The sequence below is a fragment of the Pinus tabuliformis genome, chromosome 3_1 (genome assembly GCF_031772625.1).
Source record: "Pinus tabuliformis cultivar Carrire ecotype Pingquan chromosome 3_1, CPIR1, whole genome shotgun sequence".
Lineage (NCBI taxonomy): Eukaryota > Viridiplantae > Streptophyta > Pinopsida > Pinales > Pinaceae > Pinus > Pinus tabuliformis.
This window is the reverse complement of record NC_142301.1, coordinates 423,506,944-423,531,736: the sequence shown is the minus strand read 5'-3', so window position 1 is coordinate 423,531,736 and position 24,793 is coordinate 423,506,944. Positions and strand designations below refer to the sequence as shown.

Below are 24,793 nucleotides of genomic sequence, written 5' to 3'. Positions count from 1 at the left end.
ATATATCATCAAAAACAGATGGCTTTGGAATATCAACAACGATTGAATCAACATCATGATCGAATATTAAATAGATCATGATAGCTACAATAAAAAAAATCAATGAGTTCATCGGCATCCTCATGAGCTGATGAATCATACAGAGGGGTATATGAGAAGCAATAATTTTCACCCTCTTCATTTCCGGAAAAAGTAGATGAAAAATCGAGTGAATTTTAATGGAAGAATTGTCATCTCTATTGTCAAATGATGGACTGACATCGTGTGTGTTCTATGAATGATCGGAAGTAGATGCATCCATGGATGGATTTACACAAGGACAATCAAAGATAGAAGAATCACCAAATACATTAGGAAAAAGCAAAGGAGGTGCGGACATAAGGATGTCATCCTTCACCGTGGGTTCATGCTTAGATTCCCAGTCATACTCATCGTAAATGATAGCGCAGGTTGGTTGTGCAACATCAACTCTATCGATTGCTTGATCCTCATTCATAATAGGTGTGGAGTCAAGAATGGATGAGCACAAGACAATACAATTTGGAGGATCAGTAGAATACGGAGATGGAAGTTGAGGTAACAAGTGCACAAGACAACCCATGGGCTTCCCAACCAAATCTACACACAAATTGAGAGTGGTGAGGGTGGGAGGATATGACAGTTGAACAGACTTATGTGCACGCTCTCCCACATCACCCTGTGGGGGTGGAGTTGTTTGATGAGGAGAATGTAGATAGTCACTTATGATTGTGGTTGTGTCCACTTGAGATTGCATAACTCCATCATCGAATTATTCTGGGTGGGGTTTGAGCTCTTTCTTTCTTTTTGGACATAGCTATTTTATACAAGCATACTCATATCTGCCCAAAAGATATTGGAATTTCATCTAAATTTTCGGAGCTTGAAAAAGAGAGTAGATAGAAGAGCTGCCAAAATTTCATTACAGATTCTTGTGGGGCCTTTCATTGTTTTAACATTTTTTTTATCAAGAACTTCGGGATCAAAATGATGAAAAACATTTTCTATTAGATCATTGAATTGCTTGAATGAGTGCACGCAATTAGGAGGAAGTGTGCGACACCATAGAAATGGGTATTCACAAAGTGTGTGTGTGAGCAACATACAAATCTCTATTTCATTAAAACCTTCCACATTCTCCATGAATGCATGGAAGTCATCTAAGTGCTCAGGCCAAGCCACTTCGCCTTCACCATCATACATGATTTCCAACAAGTCATCAAAGAACTCCCTCTAGACTTCAAAGCTATGTTCGTTGGACAAACATTGCAGAGGGTTAACTATAACAAAATCCATGATAGATGTGAGAATATTTGTTATAGAAATTTTTGTGCCTTACATCATTGAGCATGAAATGTCCATAATCTAAGGGATCCAAAGTCCCTAAACATGTTGTTCCTACCCCTAGAGGAACAAGGCTAACAAACCACAGCAATTCACAGAAGTTCTCCACCAGAAACTGCTAAAAAACAAGTCAATTCAGGATCAATTGAAGAGCTCCACTAGCTGTCTGCGCTGAAATGCAAAGCCTGAACTGGCTACCTGCACTGCAACACAGGTAGAAACACTACCAGGGTGCGCTGAGCGAGAGTTGACAAATGGAAAGTTCATTCAACGAGGTGTCAAGACCCTGGAAGCTTCCAGAATCTTCCTCAATGACACTTGCCTCAGTGAATTCGACTCATGATGAGTAAGAGGTTCTCAAACTCCAAGTGGAAGCAAGAACCTCCAAGTGGAAACAAGAACTGACAGAGGGAGAGGACACTAGTCAGATCTCAAGCTGACTCATCCTCTCTCCAAACATCTATATATGGATCTCTCCTCCATGAGATCCAGAGGTTGGAATTTTGTTATTGCAAAGAATTGATGTTGGTTTGAGATTGGAATCATTGGGTGCTTAATGCTTTGAAGGGAGGTGAAGATAGGAATTCCATTTGCTGGGAAGGAGATGCTGGATTGGAGCCTTCTTGGTTGTATCTCTTCCTGAACCTTGTTATTCATCAATAAAGCTATCTTGGTTTCTCCTATATACTGATGTATCTTTGATGTATGATTGCGTTAGTATGTTTAGTTTACTTCTAATCCTGAACTAGTTATGAATATGAATCTATGTCTTTGTGTAGTGTTCTCTTCTTGTGATCTTGCAGAGACCTGTTGAAGCTGGGCGAGCGAGAAGGCAAGTAGCTGGGAACTCTCAAAGAGAAGAGAAGCCGGATCGAGGGACAAACGGAAGACACCAATTAGTCCATCCATCTCTCTTCATTCTTAATTCATAAAGGAAGAATACTAGAATAGCTGTCTCTGTTTGTTGCTAAGGCACTGTCACACCTTAGGTGGATAGGATCGTCCTGCATAGGCATTTTTCCCCACAACAAATTGGTGACTCCTCTGGGGAGATCTGTTTAGTCATTTTATTTGTGTCTCTATCATTGTTTGTTTCATAGACTCAATAGCAACAATCGAACTGCATCTGCTATTCTCAGATGCAAAGTAGACAGCTGCTGCATTGATCCAATCACTGGATTTGTCTATGATCTGAACAATGGACTCACAAATGATTTGATGATCCTTTGTGATAGATCTTAGTCCTCCCTCAAAGCATCCCTTTGATTGTACCTTGCTTGTTGCTTTTATTTGGCCTGAAACCGTAGATTAATCAGCAAACTGTGACCCAGAACCCAGTGAGAAACTCTCGTTTCTCCTTTAGCGCAGACCCTGTGAAGAGGTTCTGCATTTCAACGCAGGTCCCGTGAAGGCTACCTGCGTTGAATGTCAAAACCCCTGTGTTGAGGGTGGGTTGATCCAGCTAGGCCTTGTGCAACTGGGGTTCTCTGCTCTGTTTTGCCTTGTTTTGATCTCTGATTTTTGCAGCCTGTAACCAGCATAGGTACCAGTCTGATAACTCCTTTTTCTCTGCTTAAATTCCGCCTCCTTTTGTACAAAAAGACTGTGAGTTTTTTTATGTGTTTGTGGTGTCATTTACAGTTTTCCTTTGCAAGAGTGAAATAATCGTCCTGTAGCCCTTGATTCAGATCTGTTGATTGTGATCTTAGGAGAGAGTTCATTGGTTGTTTACAGTTGATTATACATTTACTTTTGTTTTTGGTTTGAGTTTGTCTCTTTTGAGTGTCGAAACAAGTGTTCATTTCGAAAGTCGTAAAGTGTTGTATTCTCTTCTACCCTTTCTGATTTCGAAAAAAGTAAACTTGCTTGTATTTTTCATTTAAAAGTGAATTCAAAGTTGTACAAAAAGCTTTCTTTTTAGGCATCAATATTAAGAAAGCAGAAAACAAACACCTGCATTGTGCATTTGCATCTTGATAGTTTGCATGCTTGATTTAGGAAAAGTGCATTAGAGTGTGCTGATTGCTCTTTGAGAAAAGATGGTGTCTTTCTTTTCCCTTTGTAGCTAGGATTTTCATAGTTGAAAAGATATAAAGCTTGCTTATCATCTTTAGACTGCATTTAGGAATTGTATCATACATCTCGTGGTGATCCAGAAAGGCAAACTTCTAAAAAGATCAACCTAAAATAAATCGAATGAACTTAACAACGCTTTGCAACATAACGCACAACATAGAGGTCTAGGCTAGAGACGTGTTCCGACGTCGTAAAGCCTGGTGACTGTCGATCTCGTTGAAGGTGGGTGATTCCTCCTGAGGGACGATAGCGCCAGTACGGATTGTGCTCCCACGTACCGTCGCGTATATATTGGGAGACTGTTGTAGGGAAAAGTATCCAATACGGAATGACCCTATCCCACTCTAAGGGTGATAGTACCTCAGCAACAACCGAAGCAAAGCTATCTAAGATTTCTTCTTTATGAAAGTAAAACAGGGGAGAAAGGGATCCACTAACCGATGTCTTTCGCTAATAATTGATCCAATCTTCTCTCCTTGCTGCTTGCTCCCAGCTCCTTGCTCTTTCACTGGCCCAGCTACAAAAAGATCCTGCAAAAAGGCAAGAGAGGGAAACTACAAGAAGCATACATTCATAATTGATTCAAGGATTAGAATAAATCAAATACACAAGTATAACAATACACCATTGAGACACATGCATATAGAAGAACCTCAAATGCTTTATTAATGGAAGAAGTAAAGTTCAAGGAGTGTTACAACCATAAGAGGCCCAATCCAGCAACACCTCCCAGCAGAAAGAAATCTCCTCTTCACCTCCTTCAAAGCAATCACCCAATAGCTCTAAACTCAAACCAACAGCACTTCCTTACATTCACAAAATTCCAGCCTCCCTAGACCTCATGAGAGAGCTCTATATATAGGAGTTTTGGAGAAAGGATGAGTCAGCTTGAGGCTGGCTTCAAGCTGACTAGTGTCCTCTCTCACTTCAGTTATACTTCAGTTCTTGAGTCCACTTGGAGATCCTTGCTTCCACTTGGAGTTTAAGAACCTCTTACTCATCACTAGGCGAATTCCCTGATCCAAGTGTCATTTTGGAAGCTTCCTGGGCATTGACACCTTGAGGAATGACTGTGCCACTTGTCCAATCTCGCTCAGCGTAGGTAGCCTTTGTTGGATTTGACATTCAACGCAGGTACAGAGAGGGGTAGTTGACATTCAGCGCAGATGCTCAGTGGAGCAGTTGACATGATCCAGAAATTGCTTGTTTTTGAGTGTTTTCAGGTGGAGAACTGATATTCAGTGCTGTGGTTTGCTGACCTTGTTCCTCTAGGGGTAGGAACAACATGTTTAGGGACTTTGGATCCCTTAGATTATGGACATTTCATGCTTCATGCTGCAAGGCACAAAAATGTCTATAACAGTTGCCCCCTAAAGCATGAGGTCATTTATCGGGTGAAATGCTTTATCAGGAGGATTCGAAGTTCATTCAATCGCTGAGAGGTGACCTGTAATAAGATACAATACAATACATTATTTTTCATTCTGCTTTCATGATCTATCTGAGGCGGGCATTCCCATGCTCAGCTTTATAAATTCATTTTGGTACATAGAACAGACGATCGTCTGATGGTAGACTGATAATTCTCTGCTGAAATTATCATCCTTTGAGTAGGATGATCATCTGCTGCAATGATGTACATGACAAATGTCTTTATATTTCCTGAATATATATCACAGCCCGGATGGATGAAACTAGATCCGGGGTCTTCAAACTCGTTCGATCTTCACTCTAAGTACAAGTCGATCCATGTGAGAATTGCGCTGAAGTCGAACATGGAAAGACATCGCTTGATTACCGATCAATGATGTAAACCGTTAACAAGCGCGAGAGGAATCACCGATAATGATAATGATCCTCAAGGTACTGCAGTACAATTCATGTGGTGTGAATAAAGGACTTGGCGTCGAACACCACGTAAAATCTTCTGGTCGAAGGTCATTGATGTATACCTGTCGCCGGAAGTGAGAGACTTGCCATTGAGGCATGCAAGCTTCAAAGTACTGAGGGGGTTGTTCCTAGATCAACTTCTTGGATAATGAGCTGAAGTCGACAAGAAGCGATCCGTCAAAGGAGGGCCTTAATGAATCCCACATCAGTGACACGGAACGGAGCTAATGATTTTAGTGGAGGTGAATACAATCTGTGACATATGATTCAGGGTGGCGATCATGGATGGATGAAGGATAATGTATTGCAGTGGATGGGACACGGTTGACTCTTTCTGAACGACATCTCTTGAACATATAACGACACTGATGCGATGGATCGGTAACATTACCTCAAATGTGGATGGTTTGGCGAAGACCATGGTGATGAGACCGGTGAATGAAACAACCCAACCCGATGTGGTACGGAGGAAAAGTGTCATGTTCAAGAGTGACTTGCTACCATTAAAGCTTTGAGGTTCTCCCAATTTTTCCCCAGTCATTTCTAACCAGTACCTCTTTATTTTTGTCAAGCTTGAGGAGGATAACATATGCTTGTTCTATAACCTGCCCTTCGGGCAAGCCCATCGCTATATTTTAACGAGCCTAGCGATAGGGAAACTCGTTCTCGTCTAAAGACAAGTTTGTCGCTATTTAATCATTTTAACGAGTCTAACGACAAGGAAAACTCGATCCTTTTCATTTTTAGAGAGTCTAAAAAGGTACAGAAAGTTAACTCCAAAATTCCTTTTTCGTCATCTAATCCCTTAAGTCCGAAAAAGTATAAAACAATACAGAAGGGATGAGTTTTTGGTACTTTTAACGAGCCAAACAAAACAAGCGCTCGATCTTTTTGTGCAATAATCCCTCAGGTCCAAAAAGATTAAAATCTAGAGGAGGGATAGCTCTTCCGGTCGTTTAACGAGCTAGAAGGCCAAAACTCGGCAAACTTTTCATATTTTACGAGTCAGTTGAAAAGAGCTCAAAGAAGACTCGTCTTTTGAGGAACGAGTGATAAACAGGGATAGCAACTGATTCCAAGTACAGGTTGGAATTTTCCAATCACGGTAGTGTCACAAGGATGGCTAGGTGAAATCACTCTTCGCAGTTGTTTCTCAAAAGAGGTAAACACTCATATGGAGGTGAACGATCGGCCAAATGAAAAGTGGAGGTGACGGTACACAAACACGACCAAGGCTTTTATGGCTGATGAATTTACGATCACAATGGTTATTTACCGGTTCATTTTTTCTGGATGAGCTTGAACTCTAAGGGAAAGCCTGCTCACAATCTTATGTTTATTTTTTAACGAGCATGAACTATGTGCTAAAACTGCTCGGATCTTGCGTTTATTTTTTAACGAGCATGAACTATGTGCTAAAACTGCTCGATATACCAGTCATAAGATAAGAATGTCTCCTGTGAGATAGCTATTTTTTATGGAGCTTTATCTCACGAAGCTATGCTCCATATCCTTTCTTTATGCAAGTTCGAAAACGGCTAATCCTACGAGTTTAAAGGGAGGACCTAAAAATTTAAAATATAAATAGTCGTCCCTTGCTTGCACTCCAAAAGGTTGCATGCCCCCAGGTATAAAGTACAATTTCAAGGTTGCCCCTACTTATCCGCTAAAACATTTGTTTTAACGGGTGAGGCTTACCTCTTTCTGGTTACCCAAAGATTGTTTTGTTAACTTCTTCAAACGAAAACATTTCTTCGGCGACGTCTACCTAAATAGACAACGGTGAATGAAAAGCAGATTATTCCACTCACATAACCTTGACAAAAGAATCTAGAACAACCCTCTCTCCTCTTCGGACGGGGTACGGACTAGTCATATTCTCCCGCGGAAATTCTACCTTATACTCGAGGTTTTCTCTGCCTAAAGCAGACCAGGATGCATGCCCCCTGGGTTCCAGTCCTATTTTTTCGAATCACTCACACTCATCGGGAAGAAGGACTGGGGGTGGAGACATTTCTTGATTGAATAGACCATTCAGGGTTGGTATTTGACTATTTGCGATGCGTGATCCCGGAAATGAAAGTTGGTCTACGAGCTTGACCATTCTTCCTTCGTGTGGAAAACACATTACTCTAAAGAGTGAGGAGACTATTGCTCCCATGCAATATATATAGTCTCGTCCAAGGAGTAGGTTATAATCCAAGGGTCCTTGAATGACCATCACATTCATTTGAACGGTCTTCCCTTTCAATGTAACAGGCACATTGGGGAGGATCCCTAATGGTCGACTGGTTCCTTTGTCGAAACCTGAGAGATTTCTTATCTCAGGCAAAAGCGCTAGGGAACCCAGTGCTTTCCAAGCAATAGAGGAAAGGATACTCACAGATGCCCCTTCATCAATGATAGTGCCAGCCATTACCATTCTGTAGATTTGGACTATGATTCTGAATGGTATACTGGCTGGAAACCGGGGTCTGCCTAGTTGATTCCAATCAAAGGATACAACCAGGTTGCTTGGTGGTGGAACCGAATATACGGCCGGATATGACCCTGACGATGTTCCTTCCTGCGATAAAGGAATGGGCGCATTGCCCTGATGCTCATCAGAGTCTGTGTTGATGAAAAGAATCTGGATGGTTTCATCCTTATTCTCTTCAGTGAGGGTGTCATTTGAAGATGAGTCTTCAGTGACGGTGTCATTTGAAGATGAAACTTCTGAAGGGAGAACCGGGTCAACTGTCGTTTTGACCTTTGGACTTTCGTCCGGTCTGGATTCAGTAGGTTCATTTTCAGTGACTGACGCTTTAGCCGACCACTTGAGCGGGCCAGCTGTATTCTCAACCAACGAAGGACTTGGCACGAGTTTTTTGTATCCAGGAGGAAGTCTTAACGGTGAAACCGGACGATCTTCCAAAACTCTTTTCGCTTCGTCTAAGAAGGGACAACGGTGGATGGCGTGATCGCCTTCACACAGTCTGCAGGGAGATCTTACTCCCCCTCTTTGTCTTGAACCTTCACTTTCGCTGGTTGACGGTAAGCATTCAACATGGCTATCAGAGGTTGATGCTCCCGAATTGTGCAAACGAGGGGACCAGTCCCTTAGTATCCGGGGAATACAGGGACAATCTCTATGGAAGTGGTCTCCTCTACATATGACACATGGCGATTTAGGCCCGGTCTGTGCTGTGTGTGGATTTTTGTCAGATGTCTTTTGCTTGCCCCCAGTCGCCTTAGGCTCCTTCTTCTTCTTCTCTCTCTTCTTCTTTTCCTTCTTCTCCATGGGAGCTTGGCTTTTGCCGGCTCTACCTTGCGAAGATGAAGGATTGGAGGAAGAGTTATAGGAAGTAGAAGGCTGGTGGGCAGCTCTAGACTGATCTAACTGTTGATTCGACTGTTCAGGAACCATGGTGTTCTGAACTACATTGGTTGAGAATAGCCAAATTGGCAGGCCAATTGTCAGTCCTGGAAGCGATAATGTGGCCATGTGGGGCGCACCAACTTCTCCCCAAGAGGAGAAAGGACTAGGATTTCCATCATGGAGAATTCCTTGGTTGGGGCGTTCTATGTTCTCAACCTACATATCAACGCAGGAATAGGAGGTGATTATGTTCCGTTTAAAATAAATTTTATAACGACGCTTTAGACACAACTTTCTTTTTCACTTTTTAAGAGTCGAGAAAAAGCTAAAGATGACTCTAGTCTCCTTCGATGTTTTAACGAGCCCGAAGTGACAAATGCTCGGTTGGACTTTTTCAGTTATAGAGTTTGAAAAAGGCCAAAAGAAACTACTCTGGAGATCTAGGCAGAGGGTGTGCCAAACCTTTCGCGAAACCACAGAATACGTTTTACGGTACGGGTGGTCGATCTTCGTGAATGCTGTGTTCACTGCATCGCGATGAGTAGGGCGGCCGACATGGCTTCCTAAGGATAAAGGCTTTGTTCCTATAGGGGTCTCCCAATATATACGCGACGGTACGTGGGAGCACAAGTCCGTATTGATACTTATCGCTTCACCGTGGAGGAATCACCTAACCACTCAACGCTAAGATATCACGTTTAACGACACCGGAACACGTCTCTAGCTTAGACCTCTATGTGTTTGCGTTATGTTTCAAAGCGTTGTTATGTAAATTAAATTCATTTTAAGTTGATCTTGTTTAGCAGTTTGCCTTTATGGATCACCACGAGATGTATATACAACTTCCTAAATGCAGTCTAAGATGATAAGCAAGCTTTTCAATCTTTCAACTTTGAAAATCTTAACTACTGAGGGAAAAGAAAGACATCATCTTTTCACACAGATCATAGAGCACACACTAATGGACTTTTCCCTAAATCAACATGCAAGCTGTCAAAATGCACATGCACAATGCAGGTATTTCTTTTCTCTTTCTTAATGTTGATGTATTACAAAAAGAAAGCTGTTGTATAATTTTGAATTCAATTTCAAGTGAAAGCAAACAAGCTTGTCCAAAATCAAAAGCCACCTTAAGATTTACTTGTTTCGACACTAGAAATATATAAATTCAAACCATATGACGAAAGCAAAAGCTCAATCAGCTATGAACAGCAAACAAACTAACTCTTAAGATCACTACGACACTTATCACAGTTCTGGATCTAAGAGGCCACAGCAAGACTAGTTCGCTTTTCGTTATGGGAAACTGTAAATGATGTAAGAAATACACAAAGAACAAACACAATTTCTTTATACAACCGAGGCGGAATAGTGGCAAGGAAAGTTGGTTTTAGATAGGTATATTAACTGGTAACAGGCTGCAAAAACAAGGGTGAAAACAGGGCAAGAAATAGCAGGGAACCCCAGTAGCACAAAGCAAGACTGGTTCAGCGCAGGTAGTACACTGTCAGTTTGACATTCAGCGCAGGTAGCCCCTTCGGGAACTGCGCTGAAATGCAGACTACCTTCACAGTGCCTGCACTGAAGAACGAAACTTTCGTTTCTCTTGGTTTCCGGGTCACAGATTGCTCAAAAATTCACAGTTTTTGGCCAAATCAGAAGCTATCAATCAAGTACACACTAAAGGGTAATTAGGAGAATGAAAATCTATCACTAAGAGCTGTTCAGAGTCCTTGTGGATCAGCTCTTCAAATCATAAACATGCCCAGAAACTGAGCTAGAGTAGCTGCCCTCTATTTTGCATTTGAAAGATCCAAATGCAGCTCGATTCGGTACTCCCTGTGTTTATGAAATGAATAGCAAAAAACACAAACAACCAACAAGATACGATCCCCATAGGAGTCGCCAATTTGTTGTAGGGAAAAGTATCCAATACGGAATGACCCTATCCCACTCTAAGGGTGATAGTACCTCAGCAACAACCGAAGCAAAGCTATCTAAGATTTCTTCTTTATGAAAGTAAAACAGGGGAGAAAGGGATCCACTAACCGATGTCTTTCGCTAATGATTGATCCAATCTTCTCTCCTTGCTGCTTGCTCCCAGCTCCTTGCTCTTTCACTGGCCTAGCTACAAAAAGATCCTACAAAAAGGCAAGAGAGGGAAACTACAAGAAGCATACATTCATAATTGATTCAAGGATTAGAATAAATCAAATACACAAGTATAACAATACACCATTGAGACACATGCATATAGAAGAACCTCAAATGCTTTATTAATGGAAGAAGTAAAGTTCAAGGAGTGTTACAACCATAAGAGGCCCAATCTAGCAACACCTCCCAGCAGAAAGAAATCTCCTCTTCACCTCCTTCAAAGCAATCACCCAATAGCTCTAAACTCAAACCAACAGCACTTCCTTACATTCACAAAATTCCAGCCTCCCTAGACCTCATGAGAGAGCTCTATATATAGGAGTTTTTGGAGAAAGGATGAGTCAGCTTGAGGCTAGCTTCAAGCTGACTAGTGTCCTCTCTCACTTCAGTTATACTTCAGTTCTTGAGTCCACTTGGAGATCCTTGCTTCCACTTGGAGTTTAAGAACCTCTTACTCATCACTAGGCGAATTCCCTGATCCAAGTGTCATTTTGGAAGCTTCCTCGGCATTGACACCTTGAGGAATGACTGTGCCACTTGTCCAATCTCGCTCAGCGCAGGTAGCCTTTGTTGGATTTGACATTCAACGCAGGTACAGAGAGGGGCAGTTGACATTCAGCGCAGATGCTCAGTGGAGCAGTTGACATGATCCAGAAATTGCTTGTTTTTGAGTGTTTTCAGGTGGAGAACTGATATTCAGTGCTGTGGTTTGTTGACCTTGTTCCTCTAGGGGTAGGAACAACATGTTTAGGGACTTTGGATCCCTTAGATTATGGACATTTCATGCTTCATGCTGCAAGGCACAAAAATGTCTATAACAGAGACCCCTATAGGAATAAAACCTTTATCCTTAGGAAGCCGTGTCGGCCGCCCTACTGATCGCAATGCACTAAACACAGCATTCAGGAAGATCGACCGCCCGTACCCTAAAAAGTATTCTGCGGTTTTGCGAAAAGTTTGGCACACCCTCTGCGTAGAACTCCAGAGCAGTTCCTTTTGGCCTTTTTCAGACTCTATAACAGAAAAAGTCCATCCGAGCATTTGTCACTTCGGGCTCGTTAAAACATCGAAGGAGACTAGAGTCATCTTTAGCTTTTTCTCGACTCTTTAAAAGTGAAAAAGCAAGTTGTGTCTAAGCGTCGTTAAAAATTTATTTTAAACGGAACAATCACCCTTTATTCCTGCGTTGATCTTTAGGTTGAAAAAATGGAGCCCACCAACCAAGGAATTCCCCTTGGTGGAAATCCTAGTCCCTTCTCCTCTTGGGGAGATGTTGGTGCGCCCCATATGGCCACATTGTCGCTTCCAGGACTGACAATTGGCCTGCCGGTCTGGCTCTTTTCAACCAATGTCGTTCAGAACACCACTATTCCTGAACAGTCAAGTCAACAGTTAGACCAGACCAGAGTTACCCACCAGTCTTCTACTTCATCTAAATCTTCCTCTCCTCCTTCCTCTTCGCTTGACGGAACTGGTAAAACAAAAAACCAAGTTCCTAAGGAGAAGAAGGAAAAGAAGAAGAAAGAGAAGAAGAAGAAGGAGCCAAAAGCGACTGGGGGCAAACAAGTGTCGTCTGACAAAAATCCACACACAACACTGACTAGGCCTAAATCGCCATGTGTCATATGCAAGGGAGACCACTTCCACAAAGATTGTCCCTGCATCCCTCGGATACTAAGGGACTGGTCTCCCCGTTTGCACAATTCGGTGGCGTCAACCTCTGATAGCCATTTTGACAGCACACCGTCAACTAGTGAAGGTGAAGCCACAGGACAGAGAGGGAAAGCTAGATTTCACTGCAAACTGTGTGAAGGTGACCATGCCATCCACCGTTGTCCCTTCTTAGACGAGGCTAAAAGAGTTTTGGAAGATCGCCTGATTTTACGAGTGCAACTTCCTCCTGGATATCAAAAACTCCTGCCAAGTCCTTCACTAGTTGAGAACCCGGCTGGCCTGCTCAGGTGGTCAGCTGAAGCACCTATCATTGAAGATGAACCGTCTGAATCCATACCTGACGAAAGTAAAAAGGTTGAGGCGGAAGTTGACCCGGTTTTTCCTTGAGAGGCTCTATCTTCGAATGATATCATCATAGAAGAGAATAAAGATGACACCGTCCAAATTCTCTTCATCAGCACAGACTCCAACGAACAGGGGGGCAATTTACCCATTCCTTTATCGCAGGAAGGAACTTCGTCAGAGTCATACCCGGCCGTCTATGAGGTCCCACCACCAAGCAACCTAGTTGTGTCCTTCGACTGGAACCAACTAGGCAGACCCTGGTTGCCAGCAAGCATACCATTCAGAATTATCGTTCAAATATACATAATGATAATGGATGGCACCATCATTGATGAGGGGGCATCTGTGAGTATCCTTTCCTCTATTGCTTGGAAAGCGCTTGGTTCGCCAGCGCTTTTGCCTGAAATGAGAAATCTATCAGGCTTTGATAAAGGAACCAGTCGACCTTTAGGGATCCTCCCCAATGTGCCCATAACATTGAAAGGGAAGACCGTTCAAATGAACGTGATGGTCGTTCAAGGACCCTTGGATTATAACCTACTCCTTAGACGTGACTATATATATTGCATGGGAGCCATCGTCTCATCACTCTTTAGAGTAATGTGTTTTCCGCATGAAGGAAGAGTGGTCAAGCTCGTGGACCAACTTTCATTTCCCGGATCACGCATCGCAAATAGTCATACACCATTCCTAAATGGTCTCTTCACGCAAGAAGTGTCTCAACCCACGGTCCATCCTCCTGATGAGCGCGAGTAATCTGGGAGGATATGACTGGAACCCAGGGGGCATGCGTCCTGGTCTGCTTCAGCAGGAAAACTTTGGGTATAGAGTAGGTTTCCGCGGGAGAATATGACTAGTCTGTACCCCGTCCGTCTAGGAAGAGGGGTTATTCTAGAATAAGATTCTTTTGTCAAATTTATGTGAGTTGGCGGGCATCGTCGCTCACCTTTGTTTATCTCAGTAGACGTCGCCGAAGAAGTGTTTTGTTTGAAAGATTAATAGAACAATCTTTGGGTAACCTGAAAGAGGTAGGCCTCTCTCGGTAAAACAAATGTTTTATTGCACTAAAGAAGGGGTAACCTTGAAATCGTACTTTATGCCTGGGGGCATGCAAACCTTTTTGAGTGTAAGCAAGGGGCGGCTATTTATTTTTTTAAATTTTTAGGACCTCTAACCCTTTAAACTCGTAGGATTAGTCGTTTTCGAACTTGCATAACGAAAGGATCCGGAGCAAAGCTTTGTGAGATGAAGCTCCATAAAAAATAGAATCTTAATGAGACACTCTTATCATATGACTGGATTAATCGAGCAGTTTTAGCACACAGTTCATGCTCGTTAAAAAATAAACGCAAGATCCGAGCAGTTTTAGCGCATAGTTCATGCTCGTTAAAAAATAAACATAAGATCGAGCAAGTGTTTCAATCCGCGTTTAAGCTCGTTAAAAAATGAACTACCCGGTAAATAACCACTGCGAATGAAAATTATCAGCCATTAAAGCCTTGGTCGTGTTTGCACCATCACCTCCACTTTTTCATTGGCCGATCATTCACCTCCATTTGATTGTTTACCCATTTTGAGGAACAGCTGCGAAGAGTGATTTCACTAGCCATCCTTGTGACACTGCCGTGATTGGAAAATTCCAACCTGTACCTGGAATCAGCTGCTAAACCATTTTATCACTCGTTCCTCAAAAGATGAGTCTTCTTTAAGCTCTTTTCATCTGACTTGTAAAATATGAAAAGATTGCCGAGTTTTGGCCTTCCAACTCGTTAAAGCGACCGGAAGTGCTATCCCTCCTCTAGATTTTAATCTTTTTGGACCTGAGGGATTATTACACAAAAAGATCGAGCGCTTGTTTTGTTCGGCTCGCTAAAACTATCGAAAACTCATCCCTTCTGTATTGTTTTATACTTTTTCGGACTTAAGGGATTAGATGACGAAAAAGGAACTTTGGAGTTATCTTTACGTACCTTTTCAGACTCTCTAAAAGTGAAAAGGGACCGAGTTATCTTTGTCGTTAAACTCGTTAAAAAGCATTAATAGCGACAAACTTGCCTTTAGACGAGAACGAGTTTCACTATTGCTAGGCTCGTTAAAACATAGCGATGGGCTTGCCCGAAGGGCAAGTTATAGAACAAGCATATGTTATCCTCCTCAAGCTTGACAAAAATAAAGAGGTACTGGTCAGCAATGACTGGGGAAAATTGGGAGAAACTCAAGAAAACTTTGATGGTAGCAAGTCGCTCTTGAACATGACACTTTTCCTCCGTACCACAATCGGGTTGGGTTGTTTCATTCACCAGTCACATCACCATGGTCTCGCCATACCATCCATATTTGGGGTAATGCTACCGATCCATCGCATAAGTGTCGCCATATGTTCAAGAGAAGTCGTTCAAAGAAATCAGCCGTGTCCCATCCACTGCCGTACATTATCCTTCATCCTTTCATGACCGCCACCCTGAGTCATATGTCACAGATCGTTTTCACCTCCATCAAAATCATTAGCTCCGTTCCGTGTCATTGATGTGGGATTCATCAAGGCCCTCCTTTGACGGATCGCTTCTTGTCGACATCAGCTCATTATCCAAGAAGTTGATCTAGGAACACCCCCTTCAGTACTTTGAAGCTTGCATGCCTCAATGGCAAGTTTCTCACTTCCGGCGACAGGTATACATCAATGACCTTCGACCGAAAGATTTTGCGTGGTGTTCGATGCCAAGTCCTTTATTCACACCACGTGAATTGTACTGTAGTACCTTGAGGGTCATTATCATTATCGGTGACTCCTCTCGCACTTGTCAATGGTTTACCTCATTGACCGGTAATCAGGCGATGTCTTTCCATGTTCGACTTCAGAACATTTCTCACATGGATCGACTTGTACTTAGAGTGAAGATCGAACGAGTTTGAAGACCCCGGATCTAGTTTCATCCATCCGGGCTGCGATATATATTCAGGAAAGATAAAGACATTGATATGTACATCATTGCAGCAGATAATCATCCTACCCAAAAGGATGATGATTTCATCAAAATTATCAGTCTACCATCAGACGATTGTCTGTGCTATGTACAGAAAAATGAATTTATAAAGCTGAGCATGGGAATGCCCGCCTCAGCTAGATCATGAAAGCAGTATGAAAAATAATGTATTGTATTGTATCTTATTACAGGTCTCCTCCCAGCATTGGATGAACTTCGGATCCTCCTGATAAAGCATTTCACCCGATAAACGGCCTCATACTTTAGGGGGCAACTGTTATAGACATTTTTGTGCCTTACAGCATTGAGCATGAAATGTCCATAATCTAAGGGATCCAAAGTCCCTAAACATGTTGTTCCTACCCCTAGAGGAACAAGGCTAACAAACCACAGCAATTCACAGAAGTTCTCCACCAGAAACTACTCAAAAGCAAGTCAATTCAGGATCAATTGAAGAGCTCCACTAGCTGTCTGCGCTGAAATGCAAAGCCTGAACTGGCTACCTGCACTACAACGCAGGTAGAAGCACTACCAGGGTGCGATGAGCGAGAGTTTACAAATGGCAAGTTCATTCAACGAGGTGTCAAGACCCTGGAAGCTTCCAGAATCTTCCTCAATGACACTTGCCTCAGTGAATTCGACTCATGATGAGTAAGAGGTTCTCAAACTCCAAGTGGAAGCAAGAACCTCCAAGTGGAAACAAGAACTGACAGAGGGAGAGGACACTAGTCAGATCTCAAGCTGACTCATCCTCTCTCCAAACATCTATATATGGATCTCTCCTCCATGAGATCCAGAGGCTGGAATTTTGTTATTGCAAAGAATTGTTGTTGGTTTGAGATTGGAATCATTGGGTGCTTAATGCTTTGAAGGGAGGTGAAGATAGGAATTCCATTTGCTGGGAAGGAGATGCTGGATTGGAGCCTTCTTGGTTGTATCTCTTCCTGAACCTTGTTATTCATCAATAAAGCTATCTTGGTTTCTCCTATATACTGATGTATCTTTGATGTATGATTGCGTTAGTATGTTTAGTTTACTTCTAATCCTGAACTAGTTATGAATATGAATCTATGTCTTTGTGTAGTGTTCTCTTCTTGTGATCTTGCAGAGACCTGTTGAAGCTGGGCGAGCGAGAAGGCAAGTAGCTGTGAACTCTCAAAGAGAACAGAAGCCGAATCGAGGGACAAACAGAAGACACCGGTTAGTCCATCCATCTCTCTTCATTCTTAATTCATAAAGGAAGAATACTAGAATAGCTGTCTCTGTTTGTTGCTAAGGCACTGTCACACCTTAGGTGGATAGGATCGTCCTGCATAGGCGTTTTTCCCCACAACAATATTCAAAACATATTGAGAGGACTCAACTTGTCATCTAGCCCTCCTTCTAGTTCCAAGAATGTTGACAGTGCTTGACCCACCAACATGTTAGGGGATCTCCCCAGTAAGAATTCCCAACCAAACTTTAGACCGTTTGGAGTAGGAGTCCCAACAGTGGGTAGTATATTATTTCCTTGACTGTAGTTGCACGCAGAAGTAATTAATATGCCCTTGTTGGAAGCAAGGGTATGACCTTGCAGCAAGTCAAGGAAGGTGCATGAAAGGCTATAACACATGGAAGGGGAGAAAATTGCACCCCTAAGAAGCCTGTGATAGCACGCATCTTGAAATGGAACACATAAGTTGAAAGACATCAAGAGATGGAAAGAAGAATCACTGAAGATCCAAAATGATGAGTTATCCCAACAACTTGCTTCGATAAGATTCATACAAACACATATGGAATAGTCCATACATACATGCATAAATTATAACTACATATAATGTTAGAGTAACTAGGATAGTTGAACTACAATAACAATATATGCATGAAACATGATGGCTCTATTATATTAAAAGAGTGAAAGATCCAATCACACATATAACCATGATAGCCACTAGCGCCAATAGTGGAACATTACAATCACTTTCGCCTACTCTTCCAAAGAGATGTACTCGCTCTGCATTGTGGAGAAGCCAAGGCTCATCACAATACACTCCAAGCTTTCTCTAAGTTATACCTATCGAAAGCTTGGCTCCCAAAAGCCTGTAAAATGAGTTATTAGGTTCTATTTATAGAAAAGGGTGGGGTTACCCTTGACATTCCTCTTTATGACTGTTCAACTACCCTCATGACTCTTCAACTTACACATGACTATTTACATTCTACTATTGAAACTTGGTCTTTCACTTTAAGACATGTTCACAATACAATCTGCACACATACCCATGTGAGAAAAAAGTGGGCTTGAGTTAGCCATACAAGGCATCACTTAGACTCGGACAGCTGTGGGAAGACTGACTCATCGACATCCTCTTGTTGATTGATGGTGGAAAACTCATGCCAAGCTTGGTAGTCTGTTATGGTGTCCATGCACTCCTTGGTGACATCCTTCTGAAAGCAAACTCTTGCCTCCATTGCATCCAGGTACACTGATTTTGCACCTCTATCAAACTCATAATATAGCATGTGCATCATGGTCTTGATTGCTGGATCTGTTAGACTCAGTCTTGTTAGTCTTCTGTCAGAGGCAAATTCACCAAGGTTCATTTCTCGTCATTTGCAGTCATCAAATACCAGTTTGGTCAAAAAGGGTCGTTTTAATCCTTGAGTCCAGGGTTTTGTCTCCAGAAGTGTTCACTAACGCCTACAGGCCAAAGAGAGCTTCAATAAGGTTTCACTTCAAGATCCACATTATTAATAATGCTAAAGGACAGTTCTTCTTCAAAACTCTGTTTTAAAGAAGAAATTATCAAGTTCGTTCAATACATGGTTGATAAGGTTTTACAGCTCTTCAGGCAGCCCTGCCCATCTTGCTAGGTTCAGAAGCCCCTGTCCCTTCAAAAGCACAAACAGACAGAACATCATCAGCACAAAGAGACAAAGCAAGATCTACAGGGGTTAGAGCGGGATTTTTCAAAGCTAATCTAGTTATATCTCATATCAACAAGTGTATCACTGAAGCCCCTAGACAACATTAAGTACGAGAAAATTCATTTACTCAATACAGTACCAATTTTCCTTTATTGAAGATGGACCTGCAGACAAAGCAAATGAAATACTATTGGAAATGAAGGGAACTTTTGGACCACATGATTGTAGGCTGCTATGTATTAATTCTTCACAATCAAATGAAGAGATCTTACCAGAAGATATATGGACTCCTTTTGTTTCATCATCTTTGATAATTCATCATCTGACCATGTTCTAGGCCGCTGTTTCAACAGAAATGACTTGGAACAGATTAATGAATTCATGCAAGAATTTTCTGTAAAGAATATTATCCCATACATGGAGCAGAAAATACGCTCCTTGAATCAACAGGTTTCAGCAACAAGGAAGGGGTTGAAAAATCAGTTTAAAAACCTTTGGTGGCATAAGGGGAAGGATGATACTGCTGATGTTTCGAATGGGTCCATCTACACATTTAGTTCGATAGAGTCTCAGATCAGAATTTTGGGAGACTATGCCTTTATGTTGCGTGATTATGAACTTGCTCTTTCAAATTATCGATTGTTATCCAGTGACTACAAGATTGACAAGGCTTGGAAGCGTTATGCTGGTGTTCAGGAAATGATTGGACTTTCACTATTTATGCTGGATCAATCAAGAAAGGAAGCAGAGTATTCCATGGAAACGACTTTTACAACTTATCAGAAAATAGGTGCCTCAGGTCAGAGATATGCCACAAGATGTGCACTTTGGTGGTCGGAATTGCACAAAGCTAGGGGGCAATTCAAGGAGGCTGCCAATGTCTACTTCCATATCTCTAGTGAGGAACCAAGCTTACGTGCAGGTATATTGCTGGAGCAGGCAACCTATTGTTATCTGCGTGCAAATCCACGCATGCTCAGGAAATTTGGATTCCATCTTGTCCTTGCAGGAAATCGCTACACTATATGTGGACAGCGGAAACATGCCATTAGAGCATATATGTGTGTTCTTCCTGTATTTGAAGGTGATGGATGGAATTATATCAGAGACCATGTCCACTTTAATCTTGGAAGATGGTATAATGTTATCAGTAAGTCAGAACTGGCCATTCAACATTTAATGAGGTTACTTGCATGTAGTCATCAATCAGCTGTAACTCAGGAAATGTTTCTGGGAGATTTCCTGCGTGTTTTTGAGAGTGTTGGTAAAAAAGATGAAATGTTCAAACTGAAGTTGCCTGCCATTAATATGACATCACTGAGAATTCATTTTGAGGATCACCGCACATATGCCTCTGCTGGAGCTATTCTTTTACTAGAAAAGACATGGCAATATTTGGAGGAAGGATTAGTTCCATCGACATCCTCGACATCAAGTAACTGGTTAGATTCTGCAGCAAGGTCTTCTTCCAAATCTTTGAAAGGAAAAGATAGCAATATTTGTATTGCTGGAGAGGCTATAAATGTGGAGCTTGAGTTTAAGAATCCTCTTCATATCCCTATTGATATATCTGCAGTTTCCCTCATATGTGATTTCATTCCTGAAATGATGTCGGAGAACGTTGGTGTTGGTCATCATGGAGAAAAAGAAATTGGATCTGAAATTGCACTATCTAATCATAGCATCGATGAAGAGGGGAACATATATGATCGTGGTGCTTCTTCATTGGTTTTATCTGAGGAGGCTTTTAGTCTGAAAGGAGGTCAAAGTATGATGGTACATTTGAAAGTGACTCCTAAAATGGATGGTTTCCAGCATACGTTGATAGTTGATTTGTATACTCTGAGTTCTGTTCAATACAAATTCAGTCAGGGAATGGTATGGTGCCCAAAATTATGCTTCCAGAAGACATTAGACTATTGCAATTTAAAGCTTTCCATTCCTGGCATACCAAGCTCTTTGTGCATATTAAGGTTGATATTCTTCCAAATCCACGGTTGGAGATTGTTAGTGTTCTGGATCAAACTTTCGATGATGGAGCAATCTGTCATGCTTACAATGAGAGCGCAGCGAGTAAATCACAAATAAGTAATCAAACTATGGTGAATGAAGTTAGATTGTACATTGAGACTTTTATGAGTGAGATGACGAAATGGGAGAATGATTTCAAACAACTTGGGACCAAAGTTAAAAAGCGTGAGGATGAATTGAGGAAATTAGAAACCAATTTAAGTGAAGCGAATAGTTCTCTGAGTGACTTGGAAAGAGAGCTCAACAAATGTACCTTTGCTTCAAAAAGTGATGGGAAGGCAAATTCAAATCCATATTCACACAGTGTTGAAGATACTTTAGAAGAAATCAATAGACAGGGAATCACTGCACCTTCCCTCTGGCTTCACTTAAGTAGGGTGAATGTTCAATCAAGAAAACTCCCTATCATACGGGACGTGGTTGGAGTTGTTTCCTTGTTAGGGAAAGTAGAGGATGATGCCATCAGTCGGGCACTATCTGAGTAGGTGGGAAAGGAGAATATGCTCAAAATTGTCTGCAAGTCTCATGGAGAGGTTGAAGCACTTGAACTGTATGATTGCTGTGGTAGCATAAGGATAGAAAGAGGTCTTCATGGGCTAGCAAGTGCCCAAAAAGAAAAAATTAATGGAAGGTTCCGTGTGATTTGCCTTGAGGACTTAAGGTCTTATGAGGGGGGATTCAATGTTGGTGATCCACAAAAGAAACAAGGATGAAATTAGCAGCGCGGCGCATAGGATGACTGGCGCGACGCACTAGGTGCGCGCGGCGCATAGGGACCTGTTCCGTAGTGGAAATTTACATGGGCATGGCGCACTAGTGCAGCACGGCGCACTGGGTGTGCTGCGCAGCGCACACAGCTCGTAAGCCTGAGAATTGCCAAGATACACTCCCATTGCCCAAAAACGAGTGAATTCGCCATGTGCCAGTTGTCCATGACGGAGAACAAGGAGGGGAATATAGCACATTCTCATGCCGCCATCGAGGCTACAACTGATAATGGCGCTCAGCTTGTAGTGTTGCCGGAGATATGGAATGGTCCATATTCAAATGCTAGTTTTCCAATATATGCTGAAGACATAGATGCTGGTGGAAGTGCATCTCCTTCAACATCCATGCTTTCTGAAGTTGCTCGTAGCAAAGGGATCACAATAGTTGGTGGATCAATTTCAGAACACAGTGGTGATCACCTCTACAACGCATGTTGTGTATTTGGAAAAGATGGAGAACTGAAAGCTAAACACAGAAAGATACATCTTTTGACATTGATGTTCTTGGAAAGATTTCCTTTATGGAATCTAACACACTTATAGCGGGAAATACCCTGACAATCGTAGACACAGATGTAGGGCATATTGGGATTGGAATTTGTTATGATATCTGCTTTCAAAAATTAGCTATGCTGTATGCAGCAAGAGGTGCACATTTAATATGCTATCCTGGAGCTTTCAACATGACTACTGATCCGCTTCATTGGGAGCTACTACAGAGAGCCAAGGCAGTCGATAATCAGTTGTATGTTGCTTCATGTTCACCTGCTCGTGACATAAATGTAGGCTATGTTGCCTGGGGCCACTCCACTCTCATTGTGCCGTTTGGAGAAATTGTTGCAACAACGGACCATGAAGAAGCAACAGTCATAGCGGATATTGACTATTCCCGAATAGAGGAAAGAAGGATGAATATGCCACTTGAAAAGCAGCGACATGGTGATTTGTATCAACTCATTGACGAAAAAAGACTGGACAAAGAAAAGCATTGATCGCGTTTTACTCATTGACACCCAAAAAACATTGATCGTGTTTCTCATATTCGCAAAGGTTATTGTACAACTAATTTTATCTACATTGATTATAGTACCTGCCAGTTTCATCCAATATAAACGACTATGAATGCAATGAATAAACATTTTGGCTAGAAAGGAATATGTTGCGGTTGAAAATATGCATCTGAGTCTGAATTTTGTGATGGGGCTCATGAGAGGGTATCCATCCATTATACATTGCGAACGAAGCGAAACGTTTAGAGCACTTGGCAATTCGTTGCTAAGTATATGACCTTTGGTCCTGCACAGAACAAATATGTTACATACATCCGGGTGATTCAGGATTACTTGTGTAAATGAGCTGGCCAACAAAGAGTTCCAAAAGTCAATAATATTAATGAGAATCAAAGTGTTGCCTCCAGACATGCTACAATATTTAGCTGTTTACGCATAAGAGATACAGGCGAAACACCTCTATAACCCAGTGACAAATACAGTAAGGAGTAAATGAAGAGTATCACAATGTCTATGCTATAGATTCAATTAGCTCGAAGGGTATGTTTGAAACTTATTCAGAGATAGAGGTCCTTGTGGGCTTTTCATGGCACTTGTTAATGCTGATGGATCTGGCGCTAATTACAAAAATTGGTTTTAAACGACAAAAGAGAAGGTGAAAGGTCAAAAGCCCAATTAAATGAAGAATACCTACCACAGCCGAGAAATAGGAAATGATGGTCTATTTCTAACTTCAGTTAAAATTTCAAGGGATTCACACCTACAGATGTCACTTTTCCAGATCCGAGCAAAATATAACGTTGCTCCTTTAGCGATGGATGGCTTTTCATCTTCAGTTAGTAATGATTAAATCTTCCCATATTTTGAATCGATTCATTTTTTGATAAAGTGAGTCTATTCATTGTATAGAAAATTTTTGAAGAAAGAGTTCTGAGTTCTGGCAAACAGTGGGAGAGCTATGAAGGAAAACTTCACTATACAGTTTTTTGATAGGGATTTAATGAAAAGATACAGCTCTGACTCTTGAGATTCTTGTGGTGTGAATTTAGCACTTGTCTTTTCCTTTGTTTCATATGTAGCTTGTTATGTTTCCATTTCATTTCATAATCATTTCTAAATGAATACTTTTAAGTGAGAAAGGCAGAATCCAGTTTGCTGCTCTGCCTTGGGAAGGTATTCATGTTTTGTGTTTTCTTCTGTTTGATAAGGATTCATCTATTTCCCTTGTCAACCTCTCAGCATTCTTTTCATTCCATATAATTTCAAAATTGAATGCTAAATTTATTGCCTGTCTTGCCTCCTGAGATAATCTGTGTCTCGGATTTAATCTCCCTGCTCATGCTATTCTTGATCCCACTTTGCCCAGAAAACCCAGTCATTTATCAAATTACCCCTTTCCTATCCATTTACTAGCCTAAAATCAGTTCCCATTTTTAGTCTTCTTGCACCCGATTGCTCATTTTATCGAGATTGACTGGAGAGAGCCCTCTCCTGTCCTCGTAGGGCTAGCTACGAGGCTGAGCTTGGTTTGATGTTGCCTCAAGTTTTGCCTTCTTCAGCTTGAGGCAGATTCGAGCGCTAACATAGTGGCGACTCCACTGGTGAAGAAAAGGGTTTTCTTGAAGATTGTTTTGCCCCAGTACATATCTCAAGTTCAGAGCTGATTATTGATGGCGAACAACGATCAGACATAAGAAGACGAATGAAATCATTCACCTGGCGACTCCATTCACTTAAGAATCCATGCAATCAATCCTTCATGGTGACTCCACTACAGACGGATCAGTAGCTTTGAGATTTCTTAAGATGGATCGGATTGCAAGAAGATATGCTCCCATGAGCCGAGATCACTTCCCAGGTTTTCCAAATAAAATACCCAAGGTAGATTGGTCAAAGAATTTGCCTGTGTTCAGAAATGTGGGAGGTAATGACGCTGCTCTTCATCTGGTGAAATTTCACATTCATGTGCATAGATTAAAGATAAATTTTCCTGAGGACTGTTTGATGAAAATGTTTATGGCTACTCTGGAAGACGAAGCCCGATCTTGGTATGAAAGCTTGCCACTTGCTTCCATTTATTGTCTAAAGGATTTTCATTCAATATTCTTTGAGAAGTATAGAGAATCTTATCCATCATTAAATTTAGTTCAGGATTGTTGCAAGCATGCTTATGGTTTTATTGAGAACCTTGAAAAATACTATGAGGATGATAATTTTATGGATGAAGAAATC

The 24,793-nt window shown here is 41.6% G+C and overlaps 2 pseudogenes; both read left to right on the top strand.

Annotated features, from left to right (window-relative positions):
- Nucleotides 1-21,269, top strand: part of LOC149187546 (uncharacterized) — a 40,668-nt pseudogene extending 19,399 nt beyond the window's left edge.
- A 432-nt stretch (nucleotides 21,270-21,701) lies between these two features.
- LOC149187545 (omega-amidase, chloroplastic pseudogene) lies at nucleotides 21,702-22,555 on the top strand (annotated as a pseudogene).
- The last annotated feature ends 2,238 nt before the right edge of the window (nucleotides 22,556-24,793 follow it).